An 18,924-nucleotide genomic window follows, 5' to 3' on the forward strand; every position below is an offset into this window, starting at 1 on the left:
AACTGCTCCCTCCTGCTGGCAGTGGAATTTTCATCTGTTTCTCTGCCCGCTGTGAAGCAGGCAGGGAAACAGATTGCTCCTGCACGCAGGGAGCAGGAATTTGTGCTGCTCCCTGCATGCAGGATCAATGCTGGCTCTTGCTGGAGGTGGGGAGCAAGCAGGGACTACAGGGACATTCAGGCTTCCCCATGGCCCCCAGAAGAGCACACTGGGTGCCCTGGTCCCACCCAGCATGAAATTGGTTGGCCCCGGTGGATGGGTCTCTGGGGCCAAAATCATCCGGGAAAGAGGGGTCAGTGTGGCCTCCCTCCCCTTTCAGTAATTGGTCAGGCCCTAGGGGATGGGATCCCCGGGGCAAAAACTGGCCCTGGAAGGGGGGCCATGCAGTCCCCCTCTCCTTTTACAAATTGTCTACTTACCCCACATATTACATCAGTAATGACATCTTCTATGACATCATTTACAATTTAACTGCAACATTTGCAAAGAAATAAATGATGAGAAATCTGTGCTGACATGGGTGTGAGTTATAATTCCCTTGGGGCACGAATTATGATTTCTCGAGATAACTATAGCTGTTGAATTTCTATGGTTTTGTGCATGGAAAATCTGAACTTAAATATAATGCTCCTCCAACCTTTGTTTTTTAGTGAATAAAAAAAAAATTATTATTCTATTTCCTAACTATAACATCCCTGTAACCTTGTATTTTTAAGTGAAAACAAAAAATATATATATATATATCTTCTTTGTTGGTTTTATAGTACAAGTGCACCTATTAGCGCCTTTTGTCACTATTTACATGCACTGCACCTAATTTTGAAGCTCTTATTTTCCCTGTGCTTATCTTACCACTGTTAGTTTTGAAACACTAGGAATACTTTTGTGAATATAACTAAGGGGCATATTTACAAGCCCCTAGCGCCTCCTTGCGCCACATTAGCACCATTTTCTTTACGCTAATGAGGCGTTAGGAAGGCATTTTTGCTGCACCAGATTTACTAAGTGGTGCAATGCATGCATTGTGCCACTTTGCACCCCTTTGCACCACATTATGCCTGCGCCAGCCATAATGTAGGTAAATGCGCTAACCAAGACCAGAGGGACTACACATCCCAGACTGCTTTGTGGCCCCAGGAGGCAGCCATCTTGTGCATCACCTGCTCCCACTTGCCAAATCCAACGAGCGCTATAAAGCATGAGGGGGCACACCGCAGCGTGGGACGTGCTAACCGAAACCAGATGGACTACACATCCCAGACTGCTTTGTGGCCCCAGGAGGAGGCCATCTTGTGCATCACCTGCTCCCACTTACCAGATCCAACGAGTGCTATAAAGTGCGAGGGGGCATACCGCAGCACAGGACACGCTAACCGAGACCAAAGGGACTACACATCCCAGACTGCTTTGTGGCCCCCATGAGGCGGCCATATTGTGCATCACCTTCTCCCACTTGCCAGATCCAACGAGCACTATAAAGCGTGAAGGGGCATACTGCAGCATGGGACGCACGCGGGAGAAGCCTGGGCCAAGGGCATCTGCGCCAGCCTGTGACCGACGGAGTCTGGTTCCTCCTTATCCACCCCCAAATAGTTTTGTCCCCCCCCCGACCCCCCAAGCACCACCCCAGGCCCCTGTTCCATCCCTTCACATTGACACAGATATGAGTAAAAGAAAAGCGACTGAGGGTGGGGCTGGGGGAAGCACAAGAAAAACTCTAAAAAGTCGGGTTGCAATGACATACTTGACCGCATTGATGACCTCCTAGCTGGTTGCGGGAAAATACTAGCCCCACCATCTGGTGCAGGTCAACCATCGAGCCCCAAACCATGTTCAGCAATTCATTTGCTGACCAACACGCAGGAAAGCATATCCAACATGTTCAATAAATCTAGGGTATCGGATGAGGAACAAGACCAGTATAGCGCCCCAAAACCTCGCAGACTTAGTTCCTAGTTCTGGCTCCCCTCGTGATTCAACAATAGTGCCACCTCCCTCACCCATCCCTTGTACCAATCACTTTCTACCGCTATCGCGTCCCTCAGATCCATCCACAACCCAGGACCTTGTAGTTTCTCCCGCTCAGGGTAGGGCTGGTGGCTCCTCAGACAACCAGCCATGCCCCCCCCCCTCAAATGATGACTTGGTAGGTTGCATACAAACACTCAGGTCAGAAATAGCAGCCCTTAAGTGCATGATAGGCAATCTTGTGGTCACAGTGGGCCGTCTTATGGAAGAGAGGGGGAGAACAGCCAAGGAAAGTGCCACCATACCAGCTTTGTCCAACATCTCCGTCCTGGCACCATCTGTTCCCACCATGCCCCCTCATGCAAAACACCATGGAGGCCCCTTAGGTTTACCACATGAAGACACTATCTTTAGGACATTGGTCGGAGCCTGCACAATGGGTTCCTGAACATCTTCAGGCGTGCAAATGTAATCTCCTCCCATCTACCCTCAGAGCAAAAATCACAACTCCACACTTCCTATACTAGGGAAGGGTTTTCATCTTGGCAGTATACATGTTGCCAAGACTTCCACCCTCCCTCCTCTGAAAATCTTTATGATCAACATACCTAGATCTAATTCTTGGGGGAGGGAAGGAGAAGACTCCTTGGTTAACAAAGTCACCCACTGGATTCGAAACAGTAGAGGATGTCTCTCATTAATTAGAAAAGATATCCTTAGGGCCAGACGGTGTAAGTCTCCGAGCTTACTGTCTGACTGCATTGAGCTTCTCCTAGAAAACGGGCAGCTAGCTTATGACTAAGTAGCCTTAGGCCAAAGAACTAATCATCCGGACGAGTCCGCTATACAGTTCAAACTCGAGCCACCCACCCCAAAATATGTGCTATTCCCTCACATGGTTTTAGACGATGGCATTGTCTGTTCCAAGATTTATTGACCAACAGAGCTTGAGGCGCAGGCCTCCGATAATAGATCTGATCTCAGCACAAGCTCCAACAACTGTCTCTGCACCACCAACAACCCAGTGGACATACCCGACCAGAGAAACAGGAAAGTCCACACCATATCACCCAATTTCACTGCACCAGCTACCAAGGATGCCTGTCGTCTTTCCACTGGTTCCCTAGATCTCCTGGTAAACCTCCCCACCCCCCCTTTGTCCAACTCCACGCCCACTTGTTGGAAAGTAAAGATTGTTTGCTGGAACGTGGCAGGCATCAAATCCAAACTTCCATTGCCTCACTGGAATACTTTTATCGACCATCACAACATATGCATTTTTCAGGAGACATGGATAATCGAACCTGCCTACAAACCTGGTTACACAACCTACCACATACCCGCTGTTCCCAGTAAGGTGGGTCATCCATTGGGGGCCTCCTAAAATGGGTGAAAATCACACTACAGTGCGTAGTGAAATTGATACCCACCGACAGCTTTTACATTCTTGGTATTAGTCTCGAGGGATGTGGGACTACTGTCACTCACATATTCAACATCTACGCCGGGGGACAAAGAGGCCCAACCACTCTGCCACCTTGCAGTCTCTAGAGACCCAGTTGGGTGAAAGGCACTCCAATCACACCCTCATTGTAGCAGGGGACTTCAATGCCACTTTCAAACCCCTCAGTCTGGATCACATGGGCGATTTCCAGGAAGAAGATAACATTTGGAACATACAAAGGCTTGAGCTCCCCCCAATCAAGAAGTGACACCTGGCTACCCTGCAACTAAATGCCTTGACCCTCAGCCAAGTCCTGAGGGCTGTAAACGGAAAAACCAAATCTGACAAGCATGCCGCCCACATGTTCACTGTCACACAGGGGAAGAGTTGCATCGACTATATACTGTAGACCTTAGATACTGGCACCTGGTAGATGACATGGTAGTCCGGACCCAAATGGACAGTGACCACAATCCATTCTGTCTTAGCTTAGAGCCCCCGTGGGGAAGGGCGCCTATGGTGACATCTACCGCCAAAGTAGCCAAAGTGGTTCAGGCCGTGAACAACAGACGGCGACTCAGATGGAGCAAGGTTGTCCTGCGAGACGACATTCTCTCTTCCATCAATCAAGACCTGACCCACTGCGTAGCATTGTTATCCACGATGGAAAAGGAAAAGGGAAACTGTTCCTCTCTACTAGATGTACACACTGAGTTCTTCATTGGACTGGAACAGCTATTAACCTTGCCAGCTGCCCACAACACTCGTAGCACTCAACCCCGTGAGGGAGATAATTGGTACAATTGAGACTGCCTGTTGGCACGAATAAATCTAATCATTGAAATCAAGCAAAAGGATGTTGCCCGAGATAGGACTCTGCAGAACCTGTATAAGCAGACACAGAACAAGACCAGGAAGGATTAAGAGGAGGAGGAAAGATGGAGGCTCATGAAGGCTGCTTATGAACGCAGGGATTCCAGATCCTTTTGGCTCATGGTAAGCAAAAGAAACCAAAAGGGAGTTTCCGCAATTGGCAATAATATCCAGCTTTCATCAAGGTTCCAAAATTTCAACTCTCTCTATAATGTCGAAAGCCAATTTGCTACCATCCCTGCCCCTTTATTCCTACCCCCACCGAATACCACCCGCTCAGATGGCTTGTTCAACCTGGGAGACATCCGAGATGCAGTAAACAACATAGTACGTTTGAAAGCTGCTGGCCCTGTTGGCATTCTTGGTGATCTTTATCTCCATAACATCGACAAATAGGCCGCCCATATCCTCATTTTATCCAATGGAATTTCTACGGGAGCCCCTATTCCTGAGTCATGGAGGGGTGCTGAGGTAATACCCATCCACAAGAAAGGCGTTAGGTTCCTCTCCGCCAACTATAGGCCCTTTAGCCTTACTGATACAGTGCAAAAGGTAGTCTGTCTTGCCCTACTATAAAAAATCCACAACTAGTTCTCTGTGAACGACATCCTATCACCATTCCAGGCTGGCTTCAGGTCCAAAACAAGCACCATAGATCAGGTGTTCATGTTTCTGCTTCTGTATTGGAAGGTTGTAGTGATAGTTAAGGAGAGTCTCTACATAGTCTTCATAGATGTCATACCTGCATTCGGCCTGGTCCCTAGAGATAAACTCTGGGAGGTCCTCAATGAGATGGGTATGCCCTTAGGGCTCATGACCGTAATCATTCGTTCACACGAGGCCAACTATGCAAAAGTACGCTGGGGGAATCAGGGTGATCTCACTGATCTGATCAAGGTAGTCAGGGGCGTTCGACAGAAGTATGTACTAGCTCCATCTCTCTTTTCCCTTAATTTGAACCAGGTCATCCAACACCTCACTTTGCAGCCCTCTGACGCACCAGCCCTAGGTAACGAAAAGATCGCAACACTTCTGTTTGCAGATGACACCCTGATAGTATCCAAAACCCTGATGGGCCTCCAATCCTCGCTGAATCGATTTGACGATTTCTGCTTCAAGAGAGGATTAGAAATAAACACCACTAAAACCAGGTTCATGGTTATCAAACCACACAGGCTATATAGTTGCAACCTTTCCCTAGGTGGGTCTAAATTAGAACGAGTTAACACCTTTGAATACCTGGGGATTAAACTATCAGACACAATGTCCTGGAAACCCACATCACTTCCACATCATTAAAATTTAGCCAACTGGTGTGCGTCCTTCTAAGAGAGCATCACGCATCAACTACACGACCAATAGCTGCTGCTCTCCAGATTTATAATATGAAGTCTGTCAGCACAGCACTTTACGGGGCTTTGAGGATTTAAAAGAGCTTACCCGTGCAGAGAACATGTTCATGAGAAAGCTCACCTCCCGGTCCCCGAGCACCCCGCTTCTTCCTTTGCATTTGGATCTGGCCCACAAACCAGTAGCTGCCATAGCTGGTCTTAGACCATTGCTGTTTTGGAGGAGAATTATGGTAACTCTTGAACTTTCCTCCCAGGCCACCATGTTTAGAGAAGTTTGTTCTTTGGATATCTCCAATAAGATCCAGTGGATTAATTCAGTCAAGTCATCATTGATTGTCATTGGGATGGGAGACTCATGGTACTCTTCACACACAGGGCCACTACCGACCAAAGAAAGAGTGAAGTCTTGCTACTGCGAGTGGGGATCCCAGTCTATATCTGGCTCACTCTCTTTAGGGCGACTAACTAGTGAGTTTCTGGACTTCGAGCCTACCTGGTTGCTAGAACCCTATCTGGATAGCATTGTCGACCTGACCGATAGGAAGCTCTATATGCAATTCAGATTTGGTTCCCTCCCTCTTAAAACTTTTACCAGCAGTTGGCAGAACAGGGCCCCTACCAACAAGTCATGCCCCAGCTGCAACCTGTACCAGGAGTCACACCCATGTCTTCTTTGTATGCCCATCCTACACTCCTCTACGCAGGAAATGGCTTACGCCAACCTGCAAACGGCTTGGGACCCGAGATCACGCTGCAGCCTTGAGGATCTTAAAATCAGACTCTAGTCTGCCCATTGCCATTGCAGTTTGTAACTTCTTCTGAGGAATATGGCGCATTAGAAGGAAACTGGTCAAGACTGCGTAGCTATTATGTCCCCGCAGTCTTACTTGTACTTTTCAGCCCCAATACTGTTCCTTTTGAACTGTGTTTTGCTGGATTCCTCTTTGATTGTATTGCTTTCTGTGCATTATTTTTGTATTTATTTATTTTAAGCAAATTCTTATTTTGTGATTTTAATTTATTATTTATAGTGGCGCTATGTGACTTTTATGGCACTGGATGACGAAATAAAGTTTTATGATGGTATACAAAAGTAGCATTCTGGCACAGGAAGGCCCGAAAAAATGGGGCAAGATCTACAAGATTTCACTGCACCATTTTTTCCCATCATTTTTAACACCATTAAGAGCGGGCATTAAAATGACGCACCCATTGAAATCAATGGGCCTCCCTGCACTTTGCTGCACTAGCGTCAACATTGTTAACGCTAGTGCTGCAAAGCGGCACAATAGCGTCAAAAGGTTTGATGCCAGTGCCCTAAAAACCACCATGGTGCACAGTATTGTAAATACAGTGCTGATGCACCAGTTTCTTGTAAATCTGCCCCTAAGTGTTTTGATTGTTCTTTGGTATTGTGTATTGTCATGAGAGCATAGGTAATAGCTCTCTCATAGGAAATCACTATTTTTCTAGCTTTAGATTAGATACCCAGGCTCCCAGGAATGCAGGATTGCCTCTTATTTATTTACGTCCACACAATTGTGGGCAACTGCTAAACTGTTACATAGGGAGGACCCATCTTGGTGAGAGCCATGGCTATTCTTCAACTTTTTCAAAGAATAAAGCACATTATTGAAAAAAACAGGAGTGCATGTTGAATCTGGAGCCTAACATTGAGAGCTTTGCCCAAGCAGCAAAGCTTTCCTGGGAGAAACGTGATTGTGGAACATATACAGCAATGCCAAAACTACTTTAACGTTTAGAAGCACATGAATTTACCTTTCCAAGCCAATTTATTTATAAATGGTACAACATTCGCATTTAAAAGACAGCAAAATGACAAAAATAAGATGGAGGGTTCACTGCCAGAGTTTTTGTGTTTTCCCAGTATGGAGAAATCCAAGCAAGGAGAACATGGTTGGCCACATCAAAGTCTGCAGACAGTTTGATGAGAAGTATGAAAAGGAAAAAAGGTGATTAAAAGACTGGAATGTATTAACTTTACATGTGCACTACAGCAGTGTTGGTAGAGTGAGTACAGCAAAACCCATGTTGGACGGTACCAAAAGGCAGTGAATAGTGAAAGAGTGAGTCTGATGAGAATGAATAGGGTATTCTAGAATCTTAAGGAAAAGAGGAGTGAGGAGATTGGACTACTTTTAGGAAAAAAGAAATGGGTTAATGGATGTTTTCTACAGTAGAGGAAAGTTAAATCTAGCGATATATAAAAAGAATGGCAAAGAACTGTGAAAGAGATAAACAAAGTACAAGATAATGGCGGGAAGAAAGGGATGATAGTGAATTAGAGGAAACAGATCACAGGAAGACGTTGTAGAAGAGGAATGAGCAAATACAGCACAGACATCCAATGAGATAAGCGAGGAACAGCAGGGCTAGCAAGAGGATGTTGGTAAAGGAAATAAAGAAGGAGGCAATCAATGACAGAAATCTAATTAAGAGAATGAATCTTAAAAGAAAATATTAATAAACCATAGAAAGAAACAAAGAGGCCATTAGAAAAAGGAGGAAAAAGAAGCGGATTGTAGTGTAGAAAAAAGAGGTTGTGAATATCAAAGTTAGATACTATAACAGAAAAATATGCATTTGAAGTAGAAATGATGAAATAAAGGTGTGGAGATGCAGTTGAGACGTCACCAGTTTACGTACATGTTTTCCAAGCTAGCTTGTTTTCCAGGATGAGAAATAAACTATGGATCTCATAAGGAAGTAATGAATAGTGGCTTTGACAAGGTAGAAGGGGCTGAAAAAGAACTGGAATTGTACTCTAAGAATGTGGAAAGAGCCATGGCTTTCACTTTTGGCACCACATAAGTCACTTGGAGGGTGATTTATATATTGGAGGTAAGCATACTCCATCATAACAGCAATGGTACTGCTAGCATGATGGTTTGCCCACCTAATTTAGATGACCGAACATAACGCTCACTTTTCACTGCCTGCTATTTAATGTTCCAGCCCTCCAACTCCCACTCCCACCTTCGGAGATAACTCATGTGGCAAGGGGCCATCTTTTCTTATTTTTAAAAAAACATTTTCAGGTCATGTTGACAGCGCCATGCGTCAAACTTTAAAAAGTAACAATTGGAGCCACTGTGATGGCAATTGCTAATGCTTCAGAAATGACAGCTGGCTTGGTGGTCATTTCTAATTTTTTCAGGCTATTACTCTGTCAGGCAAACTGAGTAAACTACGTCCACCATGATATACATCACTCCCTCAGTCACTTATATTGATAATATAAAAAAGGCATACAGTAGGAGGATTAGAATTCAAGGAGTGTATGAGTGGAAATTAAGGAAGTTTGATAAGCACACATGTCCATGGTAGGTCAGGGCCACAGTAAATAATCTGGATATCCACTCTGTGTGGAAATAATATCCATTTATTTTTATTCCAAGTACATTTATCTCACATGGATATCATAAATAAGAGGCATGAAGCTTTTCCTAGGATATTTGAGGTGGATCCCTCACACACCAGTGATTCAATAACTGGACAACAGATGTGTGCTTACAGCTGTCATAACTTCTAATAAGGAGGGCTGATGGCTTCAAGGTGTATGAGACAGAGTCCCAAAACATTATTGAGATAACCAGTGTCGGGTCTGTATATGTGTTGGACTTTATACTCTGGTGAGGGAATGTTCATACTGTCATGAAGAGAGAAAGCTCCACAAGTCCTTTAAGGGTCAAGAAATTGACTCAGACAAAGCATTGTTGCAGGAGAATTATTCATCCTGATGTCTACATCAATGGTTGTGCTACAAGTGTGGACAAGTACTTGCCTCTCTTTTTAATGCTTTTACTGCACTATACCACAATGGGGTGATTTTTTCAAATGTAAAGTCTATATTAGGTAGAGTGCATACATCAAAATATCAAAAACACTTAGGGGCTTATTACAAGAAAGTGGAGCATCAGTACTGATGTACAACGTTTCTTGCATAACCCTTGCCCCACCTAACAACACCATGTGTGGGCCATATTTATAATATGGTGCACCATGGCAGTCATTAGATCAACAGCGTCAACATTTGTGACACTATTGTGGCTCTTTGCTACACTAGCATCAAAAATGCTGACGCTATTGTAGCAAATTATAAGGAGGCCCATTGATTTCAATCGCTCATCATTTTGACGTCTGCTCTGAGCAGCCGTTAAAAATGACGCCAAAAATGACGCAGTGAAATCTTACAGATTTGTCTGCGCCATTTTTGCAGGCCTCCTTACACCAGAACGCCCCCCTTGCATACATTATGCCTGACGCAGGCATAATGTAGCATAAGAGGTCACAAAGTGGCGCAATACGTGCATTGCGCCACTTTGCAAATGTTGCCTTCTTGAGCCATATTATGATAAGAAATTATGCTAATGTGGTGCAAGGAAGTGCTAGGGGCTTGTAAATCTGGCCCTAAGCCCTTTTATTTAGGGAGAAAAATTGTTGATGTTTTAAGATAGTCCTGTTTCACTTTAACTGGGCAGCTATTTTTTCACTGAAGGAACTGATTTGTTTATTCAGCTGTGGAGTTAGATTAAAAAAATATTGAGAAGAAAACAGAGGGGCAGATTTACTAAAAGGTCATGCAATGCAGCAAGACAACATGCTGTGCTGCATTGCGTGATATGGAGAGGGCAGGAATGCACCATATTAACCAAGATATGGCACATTCCTGCACGCTACCTGCGCTGGCACAGTAACTGCAGCCAAGCACCAACACAGGCACCCATGCGCTATTGTGCAAAGGTGCCTGTATTACAGCCAGGATTGTTTTTTGCCGGAAGGGAGACCTCCCTGCACCAAAACAATCCTCTGAAGCTGTTTACTAAATCTATATGTGCTGCATTCATTATGCACCACATGTAGAAAGAGGAAATACATGAGTAGTAAACATGTTCTCCTTGTTACACATCATCTGGGAAGGTGTGGCATTTTGATGTAGTCCCAGGTTTACTAGGCATAGTAAATCTGGTAAGGCGCCACAATCAATGGGTGGATGCATGCAAACACCCACGCTCCACTCATGAAATGTCTTTCAAGGCCACAGTAACGCAAGGCAGCAATTTGTGCTGGTTTACTTTATTCCAGATTTACTAAGCCACACAAGGTGGTCTTGTGTTGCTTGGTAAATCCCACTGAAGCCCTTGTATTACATTGCCCCACTTTGCATAACTCAATGGCAACACAAGGGTTCATAAATCTGTCCCAGAATTCTCACTGCATATCAGGACAGTTTTGGCATACAACTCCAACTTTTCCACCTAGGACAATGAATAATGAATGGAGATGACTGATTTGTTCACACTGTATTCCCATTACTACACTGTTTAGCCCATAGAATTCCAACCAAAAATTAAATGCCAGATTTACAAAGATGTGACGCAGCACAATTTAGTAGGACAACTTTTTGTGCTGCGTCACATGGGGAAAGAAGGAATGTACCATATCTAATAAGATAAGGCTCATTTCTGCTCTCTCCCTGCACTGGTGCACACAGTGTAGCCTAGCACCAACACAGGCACACATGCACCATGGTTCAATGGTGCCTATTTTGAAGGTAGGATTGTGTTTATGCAAAGAGGGGCACCTTCCTGCAAAACACAATCCTTAGAAGCTTTTTCCTCTTTCTACGCTTGCTGCAGAATGCAGTACGAGTAGAAAGAGGTAACAGTAAGGAGAAATACAGTTGTCTCCTTGTTGCGCCACGCCTCAGATGTACCTTTTTGACGCATTCTCTTGTTTAGTATTGGTAGTTAAATATGGGAATGCGCAAAAATCCATGGGTGAAGACGTGTTAACATCCACACTTCACCCATGGAACACCCTCCCATGGCAGAGTAATGCAAGGTAGCAATTTGCGCTGTGTTGCGTTACTCTGGATTTAGTATACCACGCCGAGCCATGCAAGGAGACTGCGTGGCATAGTAAATCTCATTTAACTCTGGAGTTGCTGGTGGGGGATGCAAGGGAAAAGCATTCCTTTTGAAAATCTGGCTTTAAATCCACAGTGAAAACACGAAATTGAGTGCAATATGAGTGAGAAATATGATTGCAAAAGTGTTTGCACCTGATTTTACAACAACCAAGGAACTTAGAATGAGGCGGTAAGTAAAAATGTACTTCTCACCTTTTCCATCTCTCTTTCATCCCTCCTACTTACATCGTCTTTATCCTCTACCTGTCGCACCCCAGACTCCATCATTGTTCTCTCCCTCCCTCCCTGCTGCATGTTTTATCAGAGCTGCATCGCTTACTCTGCATAAAAAACGTGTTTCCGTATAGAACTGACACATCTTATCTGGATCTCAGGCCGATCAAGGGGGAGAAGAAAATATCATTTTATTCTCTGGTATGGATTTTCCATGACAAATCGCCCGCTGTGGTCTTTCCTCCCTCCCAGCCGACTGTGTTTCTATGTTTACAGATGAACTCCCAGGATGGACCATCCCACACGGCCTTCGCTCATCACACGGAGCCGGGCGGGCAATAAATTACTGACCGCAGGAAGGTGCCCCCGAGGGCCCGCAGGTAGACTTAATTCAGTATGAGGCAACCTTGGAAAATGACCGCTCTTCTTCGTTTACGGTCTAGAAGAGCTTCAGGCAAATGTGACACCTCACCTCTCACAGACTATTTGCTACACATTGTGTGTCTTTTAACATTTGTACATCTGAATCCTCGTCTACAGTTGGGCTGACGTACAGCATATCATCGAGAAGGCTAACGATGTGTTTTACATTATTCGTTTTTTTTATTTTTTTTATTTTCTGCCCCTGGTTGACATAACACCACCAACGTCTTTTCCTGATTTAATCAAGGCGGCTCATCCCAGTTAAGTCTGCTCTTCTGAGGGTATATTCGTTACCCACATTGTTATCTATCACCATCCTCTTGCGTTGCATGTTTCTCTCCTGGGTATGGTTTTGTTACTGCACATCGTGATTTTTCAGTGTCTAATACTGTTGTCTTTCATTTTCTAGATTGATCCAGCATGTCTCACTACAGAGTGTTGGACCTTGTGACCTTTCACCAATGTGAAAGTGTCAAAATTGTAAGTTGCGAGTCTGGCACAAGATGTGATTTATAATACTTAAAATTAGAGCTCTGATAGGTATACGCTGATGCAGGGTGGCACCTCCGTTCTACCTTCGTGCACTAAAACGTTTTTGTGGCTAAAATTAACTTGAGCACTGTGCTAATTTGCCAACATTCTTGTGTGCTGCGAAACAACAAGGGGCATAGTGGAATGGCCCTGTGCAAACACCAGTAGGTTTTCGAGCAAAGGCAGATCAACTAAAACAGCATGGCGTGGCTTGTCTTGAAACCCCAATGCCAAACTAAGCCAGGCGCAAACAATGGCCAAGCAGTATACCACTTGATAGTCATGTGCGCAAAATGTGTAATGGCTGGAAAATTACACATCTTAGACGAATTACTATTGGACAATTGCCCTTCTGTTGAAATTTCTACTTGAGCATATACCTTAAATACAGATCTCAAGCAAGGAACTGCTGCATCACCATTGCCCCATATAGCAGGTCTAGCATTGTGCTAAGATGTTTTTTCCCCTCAAATGTGGCCACTGATGTAAGTCTTACTGAATCTGGTACTTAACAATTTTCCCACTTCTCACAACAGCACTGCATTTCGAGAATGATAGTAAATCTAGGCCTAATTGTCAATGGAAAATGATTTTCTCATTAGTTTATATAGTGGAAACATAAAGGACACGGTGCAGCATAGTTTTATAATTCCATCAACAGAGAGTGCTGACACGATGGTTTAAAAAGCCACTAGAACTGCAAAATACCATTTTAGAAACATCACTTTCTTGTTATCGATAGTGCTAATTTTTACATTATATGTGAAGTTTGTTTTGCTTAATGTTGGTTAAAATGATATAATAATGGCATAGCTGTGAAGTAGGTGTGGTATAATTCCTTAAGATTTTTTTTTTACATATTGGTTTTCTAAACGGCTTTTCCTGTTTAGAGTATGTATTTTTTTTTAATTTTGGTCAGACGCTAATTTATCTCTCTATTATTGTTATTTAGTTTGGCGTCTATTTTTTTAAAAATGTTCTTGCTTTTTTATTTCTAATTCTTTCTGATATTTCTAATGGTCTCACAGGAGCCTAAAGTGCACCAAAATTGTTCCTCATAGGTTGACCATGGGTATCTTTTGTTTGATGATTATAAAAAAAGCTGTTCCAGACTTCTTAATAGGTATGTCATGAGCATGAGAATCAAGCAATTTATTTAAGCAATTACTAAATGATTAACTTCATTGAAATATAGTTTTAATTGGTTAGACTGTTGTCTGTTGGAAGGGTGCTTATGCAACTAAATACTGTGGTTAAAAATGGAGATTGTACATTAGAAGGTCCAAAATCATCCCAGTGTTTTACTTGGACATGGCAATGATGAATATCTGTAATAAAATTTCATCACTACTTCGTCATACGTCTTCATGACACCCCTTACAAAATAAGTGAGTAACACTCCTGGGATAGGTGGACTTGAGTACCACCATGTAAGAAAATGCCCTTTTGCATGCTCATCCCCCAGTAATTGCTGTTTGGGCTCAACATGCTGGTCTGCCCAGCTGAAATAATCCTGGCTACCAAAAATGTTTGAACATAGAGGACCTCACTGGGACCAAGTCCAGCAGCACCCCACCAATGACAACACCTTTCTTGGCCTGATCTTCAGATTTAGCTCCCTCCGAGTTTTCCTACCTTCAGCATTGAGAGCTTCTACTCCACAACAACACTGAGGCTTCCCCTGAGGTCCTGCACTGCAGTCAGCTTCCATTGACGAGCACCTCTTTAGATCTAGTTGGCAACCTGGCCTGCCAACAACCTTCTCAATCAAGATTTTCTCTGAGAAGAAGACTAAGTCAGACTGTAAACTTTCCACCTGGAAGAATCTAGACCCTGTATCCGACCTGTGCTCCATCACTGTCAGCCTTAACTTTTGACTTTGACAGGTTTAGCGCGACCAGATACTGTGGGCAGAGATTTGGTGCTTGAAACACTTAAAACTTTTAAGAATCACATCTTCTGTTCCCTACAGCCAATGCTTATCATTTCATTGTCTATTTGCCAATTCAAATCTTCTCTATTTTTATAAATTCAAGTCAGATTTTTATTGTGTTGTGCTATTGCTTTTTAACTTTTGGTACTGATAAATGCTTTACACATTCCTACTAAGTCAAACCTGCCTTCTCTGTGCTACAGATACCAAAGGTTGAGCTCAGTAAGGAATAGAGGACCTCGTAAGGGAGAGTGCCATTATTACTTTAAGAGGGCTACCACCTACTTCAATTAATAATCCACTTTCTCATACACCAGATAACAACAAAAAAAAACTTCAAATTGCAACATTTTCTCCCTTACTATTCCCCTTCCTGTTTGCGTTCTTTCTGAAAACTTCCCCTCTTTCAACTATCACCCTCTTTGTCTTGTCTTGTATGAAGGGTACTTGAAAAATGTAATAAATATAGTTGGTGGCTCTAAAAAGTATTAAATTAATAATTTGCTCATATTGCATCCGATCTAGTGGGCTCACTGTTTTAATAAGCCAACTTGTGCCTCATCTAGTGTAACACAATTTTAGGCCAGTCGACTGCATTTATTGTGTGTCTTTGCCATGGACTCCAGCCATGCGCACCTATACAAAGCAGAAAAGGGGATGGCGGCAGCGATACAAGATTGACCCTAGGATACTGCCTGATCTTGAGAGGAGGAGAGTGAGTGATCATTGGCTTAAGCTTTGACGAACCTCCAACTAAGAATTGGCACACAATGTATATTATAATCCAGCCACAAGGAACACTTTTTGTTCGGCGTAATGTAGCCTCCCATGTACACAATTACGAAGCACCATGATTTCTCTCCAGGTCAGAAGTTGCCCAGCGTGTCCTGATGGGCCCTAATACTCTTATCCTCTCTCATGCAAAACTGCAACAAATTGCTGAAAGAGCTGAGGTCTCTGATCTGCTATGTACAAGAACTCTGCCTAGACAGAAGCAAATGAGTTTGAGTCTGACAGGTGGGTCATAGCAGTGTCAGTTAAATGCTATGCATACGGAGGAGCTGCTGCAACACTTTTGTCATAACATTAACTTATCACTATTTCAGAAGTTGCTGAACAAGGTGATCTTTTTGAACAGTAGAAATTGTAGAATTGTAGAAAGGGCACATTAACATTAAACACATCACAATAGAATAACAGATTTAAGGCAGTGGCAGAAGACAGAATGATGGATACCTCTGTGCAGTGTGTGATGAGGGGCCCCCTGAGTCTCCCATATCTCACAGATAAGGTCAAAGGCCCTAATAAATCTCAAGAGATGCAGGGGACCGCCTTACACCCTTGCTTTAAGGATCAAAAGGACCATGAGAAGTATTCCTTTCAATTAATCATAGGGATAGAAACATCCACAGAAATGTTTGATTCTGAATATCCTACGATTCCTATAGGAGATTCTGTGCTGGATAATATGGAACTTTAGTAATCAGTAACTCCAGATTAAGGCAATGCTTTGTACACTGTGAAAGTTGTAATTACAACCAAACAGTGCGTAATTTGTGGCTATGTAGCTGGGGCCCACCAACACCCATTTGTAGGACCACTCACTGATTTTTCTTCATCAGTCTTTGACCCAGAGCAAGAGAGAAAGAAAAACACAAAAGACAGAAAGTAGGAGGAAGAGAACGATGGAAAAAGAGTGACCAATGGAACAAACAGGGATGATAAAGAGCGAGAGAGGAGGAAAGGGAGATTTTGTTGATGGATTAGAAGAACATGAGGTGGAATGAAGACTAGGCAGTATTAATGTTTGGCATCCCGATATTCCATAACACCGCTTGCAGGATTCTGAGCAAAACGTTCAGCCCCAGCACTTATTCTTTTACAATCTAAGCACTGCAGCCAAATTAGCCTTTTTGTAATAATTTCCAAGAGTGAACTTTACTCTACATTCAACTATTTACATATCATGTGCATCACTATCTTTATTTGCAGTGTCCACAGTCATGAAGTTACTGTTAGTAAAATTGAACTCGCAGTGTGTTAATACCAAAACAAAATAGTAAAGTTACACAGCAGTGTAGGTTAACCATTGTGACTCAGACCTTGAGGGTCCACTGAGAAACGAGGATTTATCAGGGTAATTGGTAATTCCAAATCCATATTCCCCAGTAATTCCTCACTTTACCTTGAAATCTCACTTGAACTCTTGGCTGCTGAAAGACAGCCACCAACCTGTTGTATTCCCGTGGATCTTCGAATTCCGATTGTGCAGTAAATGCACCTGTCCCTTTTTCAATTAAGTGGCCCCTACTAATGAAGGTTGTAGTACTTAGATGGATGTAGAGATCTATGACAGCATAGATTCTCAGGAAGTCTGTATTCAAATAAATAGGGTCGGAAATTCCAGAAACTCTTCCACTGACCCTAAACTCCATTCCCAGCTCAAGTACTTTTTAATTGTTGCCATGGGCAATTTGTTGTTAAAATAATCTTGTTTGGGTATGGGAATTAACTGTACTACCGACTGTTGTGTATTGTTTTACAAGCCCTTCCACTGCGTGTATTCCGTACATGTTGCATGTTTTGTATAGCAGTTATAGAAACCATTTAGAGCAGTGGTTCTCAACCTGTGGTCCTGGGACCCCTGGGGGTCTGCAAAGCATCCTCCGGGGTCCGTGACTACTTAGAAAATTAAATAGTATTAACAGGTTAATAAAAAGTGTAAATAAATAAAGTGATTAAATGTATAATTGAACATTTTAAAACGTACTGTAAATGTCAATCAATTTTAAATTGAGGCTAAAAATAAAATCAGTATCCTCAGATTGATTTGTGGGAGCAGTGCAGGTGAATCAAAGAGAATATATTATGGACGATGTGTGGCTTCAATTGAATTTAGAATAGCTCCAACCTTCCTTTAAAATTAAAATGTTTATTTTTTATCTATATTTGTTAGCAATTTAAATAAAATGTGTTATAATTTGTCTATGTGTTAGATGAGTGCTTGTTTCTGTATTTTTTCTGTATTGTTTTGTGATTCAGATCATAACAATGTTTTGACCGATGTCTCTGTCTTCCAGTAGTGAAGGTCCCCAGATTCCAATAATGATTCAGTGGGGGGTCCCCAGGTTCCAGTAATGGTAACGTGGGGGTCCATAGAAGTGAAAAGGTTGGGAACCACTGACTTAGAGATTGGCACAATAGATTTTGCCCAATGTAGCTGAAATGTATTAAAGGCCTAAACTCCCAGGTTACAGTATCAGTGATCCAAGTAGCATCACTACTGCTTCCTGAAGCCGAAATCTACCTAAGGCCAAGTTTAGTCCAAGTCATGAGACTATAACAGCAACAAAAGTAACCAATCACAAGCCTGCTCTTTGTGGGGCACTCAAAGTTTAAACAACAAATAGTACCTTGATCCTGTCCGGAGCAGCGGACGGGCACTAATTAAGTTGCATTAATTAGTGCTTGATCCCTGCTCCACACAGAGGACCGGGCGTGATACCAGGCGTGTCTTGACGGATTATGAGGCTGTAAAGAAGATTGCCATGCAAACCAACAAATGGTGAGAGACAGGGGGGCTCCAAGCTTTGTACTAAACACAACAGAGTCTCACAAGTGAGATACATGCGCTAGAGCAGGCACTCACAGGCTCGACCCTAAAAAAAAATGAAAAAGAAATAACGTGTTTCAATCAATAAAATTACATAAAAAAGACTAACATGAATCTGTCATGCACCCTGCTGTCAAACACACCACCTTAATGCCTATAATCCTTTTCTGTCTCGCTCAGAATATTTGAGAAACATAAAGAAGACAACAGTGTGTTTCTGATGAACATGCAGCTTGGCAAAGGTCGAGCAGGGTAATTCAGAGCCTGCAGCCTGAGTTCGAGATTCAGGGCTCAAAACTGAGATTGGGGGGGATCTAGCGGCTTTTAAAAAGACACTTGCAGAAGATTTCTGGGGTCAAGGAATCATATTTGTAACCCCTGCAGTAGAGGCCCTGTTTGATGTTTGCTATGCAAATTACACCGATTGGCATTACGCCTCTTTCCTAAACCTCAAATGTAGCTTGCCACAAATGTGGGACTCTCTTACTTAGGGTCATATTTAAGAAAAGTGACACTGCACACAGTGCAGCTCCACTTTTCTTGTGCCCCTTAGTGCCCCCCTAACGCCACCATGTGTGCGCCGTATTTAAAATACGGAGCACCATGGCAGTAATTAGGGGA

This window comes from Pleurodeles waltl, chromosome 11, assembly GCF_031143425.1.
Source record: "Pleurodeles waltl isolate 20211129_DDA chromosome 11, aPleWal1.hap1.20221129, whole genome shotgun sequence".
NCBI classification, from domain to species: Eukaryota; Metazoa; Chordata; class Amphibia; order Caudata; family Salamandridae; genus Pleurodeles; species Pleurodeles waltl.